Source organism: Bos indicus, chromosome 14, assembly GCF_029378745.1.
Source record: "Bos indicus isolate NIAB-ARS_2022 breed Sahiwal x Tharparkar chromosome 14, NIAB-ARS_B.indTharparkar_mat_pri_1.0, whole genome shotgun sequence".
Classification (NCBI taxonomy): domain Eukaryota; kingdom Metazoa; phylum Chordata; class Mammalia; order Artiodactyla; family Bovidae; genus Bos; species Bos indicus.
Genome location: NC_091773.1, coordinates 448,854 through 464,717, shown reverse-complemented (window position 1 = coordinate 464,717; position 15,864 = coordinate 448,854).

The following is a 15,864-nucleotide window of genomic DNA, read 5'->3' as shown; positions in this document are numbered from 1 at the left end:
GCTTTAATGGTTCCAGCTCCTGGGCTCTAGAGCCCAGGCTCAATAGCTGTGGTGCACAGGCGTGGTTGCCCCAGCGCAGGTGGGATCTTCGTGGATCAGGGATTGAAACCATGTCTCCTGTATTGGCAGGCAGATTCTTTACCACTGAGCCACCAGGGAAGCCCGTTTTTTTAGTTTTTAAGTAAAAATAAAAGACACATTTAACTTTATTGAACAATTTATCCACCGTTTTGTTCCACTACCGTCTGCAATTTTTCAGGCAACTTCATAATTTCATCTTCCTAAACATTTTATGTTTTGGAGCAAAGAATTGTTCCAGGTGACTTTTACAGTCTCCCAAGGAATAGAAATTTTTTTCCATTAAGAGAATTTGTACATATGTATACCTATGACTGATTCATGTTGATGTGTGGTAGAAACCAACACAACATTGTAAAGCAATTATCCTCCAATTAAAAATAATAATAATAAAAAAGAATTTTGTAAAGACCAAAATAAATGGAAATCTGAAGGTGCAATGTCTGGTGAACACGGCAGATGAATCAGAATGTCCCAGCCAAGCTCAAACAGTTTTTTCCTGATCATCAAAGAAACATGCAATCTTGAATTATCCTGATGGAAGATTTTGCATTTTCTGTTGACTAATTCTGGACACTTTTTGTCAAGTGCTGCCTTCAGTTGATCTAATTGAGAGCAGTACTTGTTGGAATTAATTGTTTGGTTTTCTGAAAGAATCTCATAACAGACGACTCCCTTCCACTCCCATCACATACACAACGTTATCTTCTTTGGATGAAGACTGGCCTTTGGTGTGGTTGGTGTTGGTTCATTTTGCTTGCGCTAAGATCTCTTCCATTTCACATTACTGTATAGTATCCACTTTTAATTGCCTGTCACAATTTGTTTTAAAAACAGAAAGTTTTCATTGTGTTTAAGTAGGGAATCACATGTGGAAATATGGTCAAGGTTTTTTCACTTATGTGGAACCCAAACATCAAGGTGATGAACATAACCAAGCTGGTGTAACTGATTTTCAGTGCTTGATTTGGATATTTTGAATATGTTAGCTATCTCCCCCATGCTGTAATTTGCTTGTCCTCAATTAATGTTCTTAACTTGATTGCTGTCAATTTCAACTTGTCTACACCACTGTGGAGCATCATCCAGAGAGAAATCTCCAGCACGATACTTCACAAATCACTTTTGACACATTCAATCAGTCCCAGCACCTTCTTCATATATTGCAAACAAATCTTCTTTTGCGTTTCAGTTGTGTTTTTACCTTTCTTGAAATAATAAAGCATAATAGGCCAAAAATGTTGCTTTTCCCCTAACATCTCTAATAGTAAAATGGTTACACATAAAAATCACTGACTTCCCTAGTTGTCCAGTGGTTAAGACACCGTGCTTCTACTGCAGGAAGCACAGGTTTGATCCCTGGTCGAGGAAGTAATATCCTACATTCTGCTCACAGTGGTTGAATAGAAAAAAGAAAAATTCACCAATTTTGGTAAGTTGTTTTAAAAGCACACCCATACAACAGCTGTCACAATGCAATCTAACAAAAGTGCTTACAATGAAGTTAAAGACAACTAAGCATTACTAGAGCCATCTTATGGAAAAAACTGAATGAACTTTTTGGTCAACTCAAAAAGCTAACATTTTAGGTGTTTATTGAGGGGTAACGAATTATCAGGAAACTTAGCACATTGAAAATATCAAACATTCATTAACTCATAGTTTCTGAGGATCAGAAATCTAGCAAAGCATAGCTGGTTGGTTCTAGCTCAGGCTTTCTCTTCAGGGAGTAAAACCAAAGACATTTTAGATGTTTTTTATTTTAATTTATTTTTTGGTAGACATATTTTAAAATAACCACGGTTAGGATGTCTCTAAGTTCTGGGAAACGAGAGTTTTAGAAGTGAGTAAATTACAGATCCTAAGGGGGTTTTCCCTGCCTTCTTTGGCTGTGAAATCTCTCTATGACTTGGCCCAGAACTACTTCCTGCAGAAGCCTTCTTAGCCCAGACATGTGTGCCTGAACTTGCGCCTCACTCCAAATGCTTCTTCTTCCACAGCCCTTACTCCCAGTCAGTCACTGAGTCCTATGAGTTTGTTGTTGGTCTGTCACTAAGTCGTGTCTGACTCTTTGTGACCCATGGACTGCAGCACACCAGGCTTCCCTGTCCTTCACCATCTCCCAGGGCTTGCTCAAACTCATGTCCATTGAGTCAGTGATGCCATCCAACCATCTCACCCTCTGTCATCCCCTTCTCCTGCCTTCAATCTTTCTCAGCATCAGGGTCTTTTATAACAAGCTGGCACTTCACCTCAGGTGGCCAAAGTATTGGAGCTTCAGCTTCAGCATCAGTCCTTCCAATGAATATTCATGATTGATTTCCTTTAGGATGACAGATTTGATCTCTTTGCAGTCCAAGGGACTCTTGAGAGTCTTCTCCAACATGACAGTTCAAAAACATCAATTTTTCAGTGCTCAGCCTTCTTTATGGTCCAACTTTCACATCCATACACGACTATTGGAAAAACCAGAGTTTTGATGGTACGGACCTTTGTTGGCCGTCTCTGCTTTTTAATACGCTATCTAGGTTGGTCATAGCTTTTCTTCCCAGGACCAAGCAGCTTTTAATTTCATGGCTGCAGTCACCATCTGCAGTGATTTTGGAGCCCAAGAAAACAGTCTGTCACTGTTCCCATTGCTTCCCCATCTATTTGCCATGAAGTGATGGGACCGGGTGTCATGACCTTAGATTTTTGAATGTTGAGTTTTAAGCCAACTTTTTCATTCTCCTCTTTCACCTTCATCAAGAGGCTCTTTAGTTCCTCTAAACTTTCTTGCATACTTCTCCCAGCAATTGCCGTATTTCTCCCAGCAATCTTGATTCCAGTTTGTGCTTCATCCAGCCCAGCATTTTGCATGATGTACTCTGCATGTAAGTTCAATAAGCAGGGTGACCTTGACATACTCCTTTCCCAATTTGGAACCAGTCCATTGTTCCATGTCTAGTTCTAAATGTTGCTTCTTGGCCTGCATACAAGTTTCTCAGGAGACAGGTCACATGGTCTGGTATTCCCGTCTCTTGAAGAATTTTTCACAGTTTGTTGTGATCCACACAGTCAAAGGCTTTGGTGTAGTCAATAAAGCAGAAGTATATGTTTTTCTGGAATTCTCTTGCTTTTTCTATGATCCAATGGATGTTGGCAATTTGATCTCTGGTTCCTCTGCCTTTTCTAAATCCAGCTTGAACATCTGGCAGTTCACGGTTCATGTACTGTTGAAGCCTAGCTTGGAGAATTTTGAGCATTTCTTTGTTGGCGTGTGAAAAGAGTGCAATTGTGTGGTAGTTTGATCATTCTTTAACATTGTCTTTCCTTAGGATTGGAATGAAAACTGATCTTTTCCAGTCCTGTGGCTACTGCTGAGTTTTCCAAATTTGCTGGCATATTGAGTGCAGCACTTTCACAGCATTATCTTTTAAGATTTGAAATAGCTCAACTGGAATTGCATCACCTCCACTAGCTTTGTTCGTAGTGAAGCTTCCTAAGGCCCACTTGACTTCACATTCCAGGATGTCTGGCTCTAGGTGAGTGATCACACCATCATGGTTATCTGGATCATGAAGATCCTTTTTGTATAGTTCTTCTGTGTATTCTTGCCACCTCTTCTTAACATCTTCTGCTCTGTTAGGTCCATACTCTTTCTGTCCTTTATTGTGTTCATCTTTGCATGAAATGTTCCCTTGGTATCTCTAATTTTCTTGAAGAGATCTCTAGTCTTTCCCATTCTATTGTTTTCCTCTATTTTTTGCATTGATCACTGAGGAAGGCTTTCTTATCTCTTCTTGCTATTCTTTGGAACTCTGAATTCAGATGGGGATATCTTTCCTTTTCTCCTTTGCCTTTTGATTCTCTTCTTTACTCAGCTATTTGTAAGCTCTCCTAAGACAACCGTTTTTCCTTTTTGCATTTCTTTTTCTTATGGATGGTTTTGATAACATCCTCCTATACAATGTTGTGAACCTCCGTCCATAGTTCTTCAGGCGCTCTATCAGATCTAATCCCTTGAATCTATTTGTCACTTCCATTGTTTAATAGTAAAGGATTTGATTTAGGTCATACCTGAATGGCCTAGTGGTTTTCCCTACTTTCTTCAATTTAAGCCTGAATTTTGCAATAAGGAGTTCATGATCTGAGCCACAGTTAGCTCCTGGTCTTGTTTTTGCTGACTGTATAGAGCTTCTCCATCTTCAGCTGCAAAGAATATAATCAATATGATTTCAGTATTGACCATCTGGTCATGTCCATGTGTAGAGTCGTCTCTTGTGTTGCTGGAAGAGGGTGATTGCTATAACCAATGTGTTCTCTTAGCAAAACTCTATTAGCCTTTGCCCTGCTTAATTTTGTACTCCAAGGCCAAATTTGCCTACTATTCCAGGTATCTCTTGACTTCCTATTTTTGCATTCCAGTCCCCTATGATGAAAAGGACATCTTTTTTTGGTATTAGTTGTAGAAGGTCATGTAGGTCTTCGTAGAATGGTTGAACTTCAGCTTCTTTGGCATTAGTGGTTAAGGCACAGACTTGGATTACTCTGATATTGAATGGTTTGCCTTGGAAACAAACAGAGATCATTCTGTCATTTTTGAGATTTGACCCAGGTACTGCATTTTGGACTCTTTTGTTGACTATGAGGGTTACTCCCTTTCTTTTAAGAGATTCTTGCCCACAGTAGTAGATATAATGGTCATCTGAATTAAATTCGCCCATTCTGGTCCATATTAGTTCACTGATTCCTTAAATGTCAATGTTCACTCTTGCCATCTCGTTTGACCACTTCTAATTTACCTTGATTCGTGGACCTAACATTCCAGGTTCCTATGCAATATTGTTCTTTACAGCATCAGACTTTATTTTACAGGAAGAGAAGGGGATAACAGAGGATGAGACGGTTGGATGGCATCACTAACTTGATGGGTATGAATTTGAACAAGCCTCAGGAGTTGGTGATGGACAGGGAAGCCTGGTGTGCTGCAGTCCACGGTGTCACAAAGATTCGGACATGACTGAGCAACTGAACTGAACTGAACTTTACTTTCACCACCTATCAGTTTATCTGCCAACTAATCTCCACCCCTCTCCACCATGCAACACATACTGTCTCTGGCCTGAACTGCATTCGAGTTCTCATTCATCTCTCTGGCTGCACTTGCCTCTCTCCTGTCTTTTCTGAACCACCATGTTGTGGAAATGGTCTTTAGAAAACAAAACTGTATTGCTCTCCTGCCTAGAAATCTTCTATTTCTTCCAGCATAAAGTCCAAGCTCCTGACTTCCAGCCAGCACATGCCCCATAAATCATACGGAGGCAACTATTTCCAGACCTGACTCTACTCTGGCCCTGCTGATCTGCCAGCCTTCTGAGCCTCACCCCCCACCTCTCCTTACAGGCCCTCGCAACCCCTACTGCCCTCTGCTTGACCAGCAACCTCATTTTTCTTCCCTGGCAATATGAGCAGCTGTTTAAACCCCCAGAATCAGGCAGTAGGTGTTTGCAGAACCTTAGCGAGGAAGAAGTAGAAAGTCAAGTCTTTCATGTCATCAAATCTCCTCTCCACTGCCTCCCACCCTGGTATATAATAAAGGCTCAGAAAATGGATGGCGAGCCTTCATCTAGCTGTGCCTGGCTGTCTGCACCCCCACAGCCACTCCAGAAACCACTCCTAACGTTTCACTCTCAACCATCATGGCTGCTTCCTATCTCCTGAGACACACTAGTCTCCACTAACACAATCTTTCCATGGCACATTCCCCTAGCCTGTTTAAGATATAAATATTTATGTACAGTCAATTTTCATCATTCCTGGTAGTCCCATAAAGTAGCTGAGAACAGTGAATTAGGGAATAACAAACCACTGCTCCTGGGAGAAATGCAGTTAGGATTCTAGGAGTCTCTGGTCACAATATCTTCATCAACCAATCAATACATGATGTTCTTTTATGCGTGTTTCTCTCTAAAGATACCTTATTTGCTATATACTGTTGATTCCTAAACACTGAACTCAGCCAACAGCACTGTGACTTGTACTGAGCGAAGTGTACCTAGCACATTGTTCTCTCCAAAAAGACATCACATCACCGTTCCCTTGCTCTTAGGGACATTAGATAGCACTTCAGCTCTATGCTTGAGGCAATTTTAAACAGTGAAACCCCCAACATAAGCATAAAGATTAAAAAAAAGTATGGCAATTGAAATACAGGCACATCTTGGAGATATGACAGGTTCAGTTCTGGACTACTGCAATTAAATGAGTGACACAATAAAAGTCACATATATTTTTTAGTTTTTCAGTGAATATAAAAGTTATTAGTCTGTTAAGCGTGCACCAGCATTATGTCTAAAAAACAATGTATGTACACTGGGGAAAATAGTGCTAAAAATGCCAACCATAACCTGAGTCTTTAGCAAGTCATGTGGTATTAAAAACATCAATTATCATTGACTGTGCATTACCATAACAAATATAATAATGATAGGTTTGAAATATTGCAAGAATACAAAAATCTGACACCCAAACAGGACGTGAGCAAATGCTGTTGGTAAGTGTGCTGTACTCTCATTCTGTCTCAGGTATTTGATGTTGTGTTAGCTGCATACACGGCAAGGAGCCTTGTGTTTTCTTGTAGACACGATCCCTTTGTCATATTTAATACCCCCTCTTTGTCCCTGACAACTTTATTTGTTCAGATGTCAGAAATCAATATAGATACTCCAACTTTCTTTTCATTAGTGTTAGCATGGTATGCCTTTCTCCTCCCTTTGTTTTTAATCTGTGTTTTTGTATTTAAAGTGGGTTTCTTACAGACAGTGTGCAATTAGGTCTTCTTTTTTATCTGCTTTGGCAGTCTCTGTCTTTCAATTGATGTAGCTAGACATTCACTTTTAAAGTGATTATTAATATGGTAGTTAGTTTTTTATTCATTACACTTGTTTTCTTTTTAGAAATCTTACCCTCTTCTCCTGTCTTCTCTGGTTTAAGTGAGCATTTTATCGGATTCAATTTTTTCTACTACTTAGCATATCAACGATACTTTTAAAAGAATTTTAAGGTTTGTTTTAGAGTGTGCAGTGTGTATCAGAACTAATGTAAGTCTACCTTCAAATAACACTGCATTGCCTCACAGGCAACACAGGTACTTACAACCCAGTCCCGACTCCTCTCCTGTCCTGAGGACACTGCTACCATCCACCTTACACAGGCGACAGTTACCCAATACACTGTCAAGACTATTACCCTGAAAACCAGTGACCTTTCATTTTAATTAGGAATAAGACAAGTAAAAGATGTTCTTTTATGTGTACTTGTTCCTTCTCAGATCTTCTCCCTTCTATAGGTTGATCCAGGTTTCTTGTACCACCTGCTGTCTCTCCTGTTGTTCTTCAGTTGCTAAGTCATGTCTGACTCTTTTGACCCCATGGACGGCAGCACCCTGTTCTTCTCTGTCTCCTGGAGTGTGATCAAATTCATGTCCATTGAGTTGGTGCTGCTATCTAACCATCTCATCCTCTGCCACCCTGCTTCTCCTTTTGCTTTCAATCCTTCCCAGCATCAGGGTCTTTTCCAATGAGTCGGCTTCTTGCATCAGGTGGCCAAAGTATTGGAGCTTCAGCATCAGTCCTTCCAATGAATATTCAGGGCTGATTTCCTTTAGGATTGACTGGTTTGATCTCCTTGCTGTCCAAGAGATTCTTCAGAGTCTTCTTCAGCATCACAATTCAAAAACATCAGTTCTTCAGTGCTCGGCCTCCTTTATGGTCCAACTCTCACATCTGTACATGACTACTGGAAAAACCATAGCTTTGACTATATGGACCTTTGTTGGCAAGGTGATATTTGGCTTTTTAACACACTGTCTAGATATATCATAGCTTTCCTTCCAAGGAGCAAGTGTCTTTTAATTTTGTGGCTGCAGTCACCATTCACAGTGATTTTGGAGCCCAAGAAAATAAAATCCGTTACTGCTCCCACTTTTCCCCCCTATTTGCCATGAAGTGATGGGATGCCACGATCTTAGTTTTTTTGGATGTTGAGTTGCAAGCCAGCTTTTGCACTCTCCTTTTTCACCCTTATCAAGAGACTCTTTAGTTCCTCTTCACTTTCTGCTGTTAGAATGGTATCATCTGCATGAGGTTGTTGGTATTTCTCCTGGCAATCTTGATTCCAGCTTGATTCATCCAATCTGGCATTTCACATGATGTGCTCTGCATATAAGTTAAATAAGCAGGGTGACAATATACAGCCTTGATGTACTCGTTTCCCAATTTTGAACCAGCCCATTGTTTCATGTCCAGTTCTAATTGTTGCTTCTTGACCCACATACAGGTTTTCCCAGAGACAGGTAAGGTGGTCTGGTATGCCCATCTCTTTAAGAATTTTCCACAGTTTGTTGTGATCTACACTGTCAAAGGCTTTAGAGTAGTCAATGAAGCAGAAGTAGATGTTTCTCTGGAAATCTCTTGCTTTCTTCATGATCCAGTGAATGTTGGCAAATTATCTCTGCTTCCTCTGCCTCTTTGAAATCTAGTTTTTACATCTGGAAGTTCTCAGTTCATGTAGTGCTGAAGCCTACCTTGAGAGTTTTGAGCATAACCTTGCTAGCTTGTGAAATGAGCACAACTGTAGAGTACTTTGAGCATTCTTTGGCATTGCCTTTCTTTGGGACTGGGAAAATTGGCCTTTTCCAGCCCTGTGGCCATTGTTGAGTTTTCCAAATTTGCTGACATACTGAGTGCAGCACTTGGACAACATCATCTTTTAGGATTTGAAATAGCTCAAGTGGAATTCCATCCTCTCCACTAGCTTTATTTGTAGTTATACTTTCCTAAGGTCCACTTGACTTCGTATTCCAGGATGTCTGACTCCATCCTCCATGACCCACACATCATGGTTATCTGGGTCATTCAAACCATTTTTGTATAGTTCTTCTGTGTATACTTGCCACCTCTTTTTAATCTCTTCTGCTTCTGTTAGGTCCTTACCATTTCTGTCATTTATTGTGCCCATCCTTGAATGATTTTGATATCTCCAATTTTCTTAAAGAGATCTCTAGTGTTTCTCATTCAATTGTTTTCCTCTATTTCTTTGCATTTCTCACTTAAGAAGGCTTTCTTATCTCTCATTGCTCTTCTGTGGAACTCTGCATTCAGTTGGGTGTATCTTTCCCTTTCTCCTTTGCCTTTTGCTTCTCTTCTTTCCTCAGCTATTATAAAGCCTTCTCAGATAACCACTCTGTCTTCTTATATTTCTTCTTCCTTGAAATGGATTTGGTCACTGCTTCCTGTACAATGTTATGAACCTCCATCCATAGATCTTCAGGCATTCTGTCTACCTGATCTAATCCCTTGAATCTATTTATTACCTCCACTGTATAATCATAAGAGATTTAACTTAGGTCATATCTGAATGGCCTAGCGGTTTCTCCTACTTTCTTCAATTTAAGCCTGAATTTTGCAATAAGGAGATCATGATCTGAGTAACAGTCAGCTCCAGGTCTTATTTTTGTTGACTGTATAGAGCTTCTCCATCTTCAGCTGCAAAGAACACAATCAATCTGATTTCATTATTGAGCATCTGGTGATGTCCATGGGTAGAGTCATCACATTAGTGACGGGGGCATAGATTTGGATTACTGTGATGTTGAATGGGTCACCTTGGAAGGAAACTGAGATCATTCTGTCGTTTTTGAGATTGCACCCAAGTATTACATTTTGGACTATTCTGTTGACTATGAGGGCTACTACATTTCTTGCAAGGGTTTCTTGCCACAGTAGTAGATATAATGGTCATTTGAATTCAAGTCACCAATTCCCATTCATTTTTCAGTTTTCATTCCAATCCCAAAGAAAGACAATGCCAAGAATGCTCAAAATACTGCGCAATTGCACTCATCTCACATGCTAGCAAAGTAATGCTCAAAATTCTCCAAGCCAAGCTTCAACAGTATGTGAACCATGAACTTCCAGATGTTCAAGCTGGATTTAGAAAAGGTCAACATCCACTGGATTATTGAAAAAGCAAGAGAATTCCAGAAAACATCTACTTCTGCTTTATTGACTACACCAAAGCCTTTGACTGTGTGGATTGCAATAAACTGTGGAAAATTCTTCAAGAGATGGGAACACCAGACCACATGACCTGCCTCCAGAGAAATCTATAAGCAGATCAGGAAGCTACAGTTAGAACTGGACATGGAACAACAGACTGGTTCCAAATTGGGAAAGAAGGACATCAAGGCTGTATATTGTCACCCTGCTTATTTAGCTTATATGCAGAGTACATTATGCAAAATGCCAGGCTGGATGAAGCACAAGCTGGAATCAAGATTGCCAGGAGAAATATCAATAACCTCAGATATGCAGATGACACCATCCTTATGGCAGAAATCGAAGAACTAAAGAACCTCTTGATGAAAGTGAAAGAAGAGAGTGAAAAAGTTGGCTTAAAACTCAACATTCAGAAAACTAAGATCATGGCATCTGGTCCCATCACTTCATGGCAAATAGATGGGGAAACAATGGGAATAGTGACAGACTATTTTTGAGGGGCTCCAAAATCACTGCAGATGGTGACTGCAGCCATAAAATTAAAAGATGCTTCCTCCTTGGGAGAAAAGTTATGACAAACCTAGACAGCATATTCAAAAGCAGAGACATTACTTTGCCAACAAATGTCTGTCTAATCAAAGCTATGGTTTTTCCAGTAGTCATGTATGGATGTGAGGGTTGGACCATAAAGAAGGCTGAGCACCAAAGAACTGATGCTTTTGAACTATGTTGGAGAAGACTCCTGAGAGTCTCTTGGACTGCAAGGAGATCCAACCAGTTGATCCTAAAGGAAATCAGTCCTGAATATTCATTGGAAGGACTGATGCTGAAGCTGAAAGTCCTATACTTTTGCCATGTGATACGAAGAACTGACTCATTGGAAAAGGCCCTGGTGCTGGGAAATATTGAAGGTGAGAGGAGAAGGGGACGACAGAGGATGAGATGGTTGGATAGCATCACCAACTCAATGGACGTGAGTTTGAGTAAACTCTGGAAGTTGGCAATGGACTGGGAGGCCTGGTGTGCTGCAGTCTACGGGGTTGCAAAGGATCAGATGTGACTGAGTGACTGAACTGACTGTTTTCCATTCATTTTAGTCCACTGATTCCTAAGATGTTGATGTTCACTCTTTCCATCTCCTGCTTAACTATGTCCAGTTTACTTTGATTCATGGACCTAACATTTCAAGTTCCTATGCAATATTATTCTTTACAGCATCAGACTTTACTTTCACCACCAGACACATCCAAAACTGAGCATTGTTTCTGCTTTGGCCCAGCTGCTTCATTCTTTTGGGAGCTGTTAGTAATTGCCTTCTGCTCTTTCCCAGTAGCAACAGATCAATAGATGGACTTGGAGGGGGTGATAAATGTTGGCAGCCTAACCTGGTGAGATGTGGGCACTTTCCCTGGATGTGGAGCAGAGAGGAAGCTCCTTCTCAGTCGCACCTCAGCAGAGCATCTGTCATGCTGAGCTGGGCGGTTGTGCAATGAGCCATGGTTCAGATGCCACACACTCTTGCTTTTCCGACCAAGTTTTAGTAGATTTTGTTGAATAAACATTTCTTAATTTGCTATTCACCCTTAGTACAATTTCCAGAGACATTAAGAAGGTTGTTAGTTTGGGCTGGGTTTTCTGTTTTGTTTTAATGATTCTTGCCAGCTGTGTTCTGCTGTGATATAGATTCACAGAGTTCATTCCACTGTCATCACAGTGTTCTGGCTTTCAATTTTGAAGAATATTTTTGCTGAACCTAGAATTCTAGGTTGGAAGTTATTTTCTTCAGTACATTAAAATTGTCCTTTTGTCTGCTATCTCCCACTTCTGAAGTTGAAAAGCCAGTTGGCAGTATTATTTTGCTTTGAAGATGATACATTTTTCTCCTCTTGCTACTTTTGATTTTTTTTTTTTTTCAGTTTTTGACAGTTTGACTATATTATAGCCATGAGTGTGTTCTTTGCATTGACCTTACTTAGGGTTCTTCAAGCTTTTTGAATCTATGGCTTACAGACACTAGCCAGTCGTGGAAAAACGTAGGCCAATATTTCTTTTTTAAAAATAAAATCCTAAATCTTTTATTTATTTATTATTTTGGGCTGCAGACAGATCCTTTTTTTATTTTTTTATTTTTTGGGTTGAACTTGTGGCCCACACTAGGCGAAGAGCATGCGCAGTCGAGGCTGACAGTAGGAAGCTTGGGATCAGATCCTTTTTTTAAAATTAATTTATTTTTTCTTGAAGGATAGTTGCTTTACAGAATTTTGCTGTTTTCTGTCAAACCTCAACATGAATCAGCCAAAGGTATACATATATCCCCTCAAGTTTGAACCTCCCTCCCATTTCCCTCCCCATCCAACCCCTCTAGGTTGATACAAAACCCCTGTTTGAGTTTCCCCGAGCCATACAGCAAATTCCCCTCGGCTGTCTATTTTACATATGGTAATGTAAGTTTCCATGTTACTCTTTCCATACATTTCACCCTCTCTCCCCCTCTCCCCATGTCCATAAGTCGATTCTCTTTGTCTGTTTCTCCACTGTTGCTCTGTAAGTAAATTCTTCAATACCGTTTGTCTAGATTCCATATATATGTGTTAGAATATGGTATTTATCTTCCTCTTTCTGACTCATTTCACTCTGTATAATAGGTTCTAGGTTCATCCACTTCATTAGAATGGACTCAAATGTGTTCCTTTTTATGGCTGAGTAATATTCCATTGTGTGTATGTCCCACAACTTCTTTATCCATTCATCTGTTGATGGACATCTAGGTTGCTTTCGTGTTCTAGTATTGTAAATAGTGCTGGCAGGCGGATTCTTAACCACTGGATCACCTAGGCCAACATTTCTTAAACTATTTCTTTTACCTGTTCCTTTTCTCCTCTCTTCCCAGGACTGTGAGATACTCACAATATGCTTCCTGTCTGGTTGTGCCTACTCCTTACACTCTTTTCTGTATTCTCCGTCCTGCTTTTTCCTCACTGTGTTTTAACCTGAATACTTTTACTTATGTACTTTCCAGTTACCTAGTCCTCTGTTTTGTTACTTGCTATCTGCCAATGAATTCTTTTGTCTATTGAACTCTGAATTTTAATTTTCATTTGACTTCTAGTGCATTCTGTAGTTCTTTGTTTTCTTACATATACTAATCATTGTTTTGCTTGTTTTAAACTGTTTCTTAATAATATCTGAATCACCTGTGAAGTTGTTTAAGTTGTGTACTTTTTCTCCTGGGTTCTTGTCATTCAATTGTTAACTATTATAGATTAAAAGCTATAGAGACTTTCTATGATGTTACACTCTTGAAAGAGGATTAAGTCTCCTTCTGGTGACAGATAAAATGCCATTTGATCACCTTGTCACATCTAGGGGTTGGTCTTAGGGCTTGTTAGGGCTGGTCCAATACTCAGGGGAGAATTCCTGACTCACTGGTCCCCTTTGAGGAATGCTAGGGACTTGGTTTGTTATTCTGAAAACTGGCAAATAAAAGAATAAAGGATTGATTCTGCTTTTACTATGTGTTATCCCTCAGGATAACTAGACGATTGATGAGTAGAAGTTCCTTCATAGACGTTCTAGCCAAAAAAAGAATGAATGACCAAATTAGAAATTCTGTATGTGTGTAGTCACTCAGTCTTGTCCAACTCTTTGTGACCTCAAAGGACTATAGACCACCAGGCTCCTCTGTCCATGGGGAGTCTCTAGGCAAGAATACTGGAGTGGGCTGCCATGCCCTCCTCCAGGGGATCTTCCTAACCCAGGGATTAAACCCAGGTCTACCTGCATTGTAGGTGTATTCTTTACCATCTGAGCCACCAGGGAAGCCTGAGAATACTGGAGTGGGTAGCCTAACCCTTCTTTAGGGCATCATCCAGACCAGGAATCAAACTGGGGTGTCCTGCATTGCAGGTGGATTCTTTACCAGTTGAGCTACCAGGGAGGCCCAAATTAGAAATTAGTATTTTGCACCTCCAATTTTTAAAAATTTGCTTATTTTTTGACCGTGCTGCTCAAATTGTGACATCTCAGTTCCCTAACCAAGGATTGAGTGCAGGCCCCAGTAGTGGAAGGGCTGAGTCCTAACCATTAGACTGCCAGGAAATTCCTGCAATTCCAAATTTTCGTTTTATTTCTTTTGGTTGCACTGGGTCTTCATTTCTGTATGTGGACTTTTCTCTAGTTGTGGCAAGCAGGGGCTACTCCAGTTGCAGTGTTCAGGCTTCTCATGGCAGTGGCTTCTTGTTGCAGAGCACAGACTCTAGGCACATGGGCTTCAGTAGTTGCTGTATGTGGCTTCAGTGGTTGTGGCACGTGCCAATTTTTAAAATTAAGAAAAATTATAATTTTTATTGGCTACTAATATCATAAAGAGAGAGACAACAGGACATTTTACACTTCCTGATGAAAAATATTCTATCACTTATGAAGGATTAAAACAAAAGTCAAACCTGAATCCTTAGATACCAGATTAAAAAACTAAATACAGAAGACAGCTGATCCTTTCATATCCTTCCTCTAGTCCTGCAAAAAGAACACCCAGCAATAAAATGTCTTCTACATAGGGCAAAAACAAGGGGACTGCTTCAAAAAACCAAATAACTCTAGGTAAAGGCTTCCAAATTTTGACATTTAGGGTGTCCTGGCCTTATAGCCACCATCTCACTCAAATGCATTTCTGATTCATAAACACACTCATTTGTAGAGTTCCCAAGTATTTTTTATTGCCTTAATTTAAAATATAAACAGGCATCAATTATACTTCAATGTTTTGAAAACAGCTAAAGAAATAGTAAAATTTAAAATCATGAAATACAAACAGGCAACCAAGGACTCCTGACATCCGAGGCAGCATGAACTGGTGTGAGACACTGCTTCTCAACTCACAGGTCACTCTGTTTTGTGGTCTCTTGTTTTGTCACAGTCTTCATTCTGCTTCCTAGTTCATGAAATAACACCTCTTGATGAGGATCATCTTTTCAGACTTTAGTCCCAGAATGCGGAGGACTCTTAACTCCTCAGATGCCCCTGACAGAAGCCATGGGAATTCAGGACCTTTCCCATCTATGACCTGCTCCTTTAGGCTGCTCTTTTGTTTCTGGAATTAATGATTGTTTGCTTTTTACCTTCCAGACTTGAATAGTGGAATCAATGCTTTTGAAGCACTGGAAGAAGTTCTGCAAAGATGACTTGGCCCATATTAGAGCCTACCCTATTAATATTTTCAGGCCAGTTTCTCCATTCTGACTAAACAGTCTGAAAGTCATAGCTCTTTTTTTTTTTTTTTTCTTCCACAGGGCCTGGCCGAGCATACTAGCTGTAGGTGACTGCTCTTCAACCTCTCGGGAAGGGCGCTCATAGAGGAAAATGGCTCTTAAAGAGCATGTGCGGTGCCTTCCAGAACCAGGTGCAATCAAGATCCCATCCAATTTCAACAAAGTGTACTTCGCCCCTAATCAAGAAACCTCCCATAGAAACCAAAGAGAAACCAAAGTGAAATGGGGTGTGTGTGTGTGTCTGAAAAGCTCTCGGTGCGCTCCTCACCTGCTTTCTTCCCCGAGTGCACTATCGCGTCTGTTCGTCACTAAATCTCTTTCTCTCTACACCTCAGTCTGTTACGACTTTTTTTTGCATTCCTTGTCCAAGTTATTTTGAACCGAGAGAACAGAAACGTGACGTTGGAGCTTTCCATTAACAAAAACCTCAAGAACCTTAACTCCTGAACACCATGAACAAGGATGAGACCAACTCA